Here is a 645-nt window from a genome sequence, read left to right as displayed (position 1 = left end):
ACTCATTCTGTAGGTAAAAGTGGTCTTGAATTCCTGGCATTCCTGCCTCTACCTCTCAGAGTATGGGATTACAGGTGCCACCATGCTTGGTTTTATGCTGAGAATGGAAGCTAGAGATTACTGTATGCTAAACAAGTACTCTACCAAATGAGCTTTACCTCCAGCCCTGGGACAGAGCTTTTAAGGTTGAAAAAATTAAGTATTCCTTTTAGTATTCCTTTAGACTGAAAAGTACAGACATTGATGAAGGGCATCTTAGTGGGCTGAATTTCCTTGAGGATTTTATCACCCACCCTGGGGCTTTTTTCTTTTTTTTTTTTCTTACACTAGGTCCGCTGTTTCTTGTTTTGTTTGGTTTTCCAAGACAGGATTTCTTGTGTGTGGCCAGTGTGTGGCCCTGGCTAGTGCTACCTTCTTCTTTTTTCACTTCTACCTTCTCCATGAGAGGCAGGGAGAGTCTCTATCTAGCACAGGATACCTTCAACTGTGGGGTTACTGGTGTGCGCCCACACATATGACTTGTGTGCTGTTCTTTTATTTTTAAGTGTGTGTGTGTATGTGTGTGTGTGTGTGTGTGGTTAAAAGTAGGTACTATCCTTTGCAGAGGAAGAGAATGCAGTTGCCAGCACATTAGACACTCACCTC

The sequence above is a fragment of the Mastomys coucha genome, chromosome X, assembly GCF_008632895.1.
Source record: "Mastomys coucha isolate ucsf_1 chromosome X, UCSF_Mcou_1, whole genome shotgun sequence".
Taxonomy (NCBI): Eukaryota; Metazoa; Chordata; class Mammalia; order Rodentia; family Muridae; genus Mastomys; species Mastomys coucha.
Note: the sequence above shows the minus strand (reverse complement) of the source record.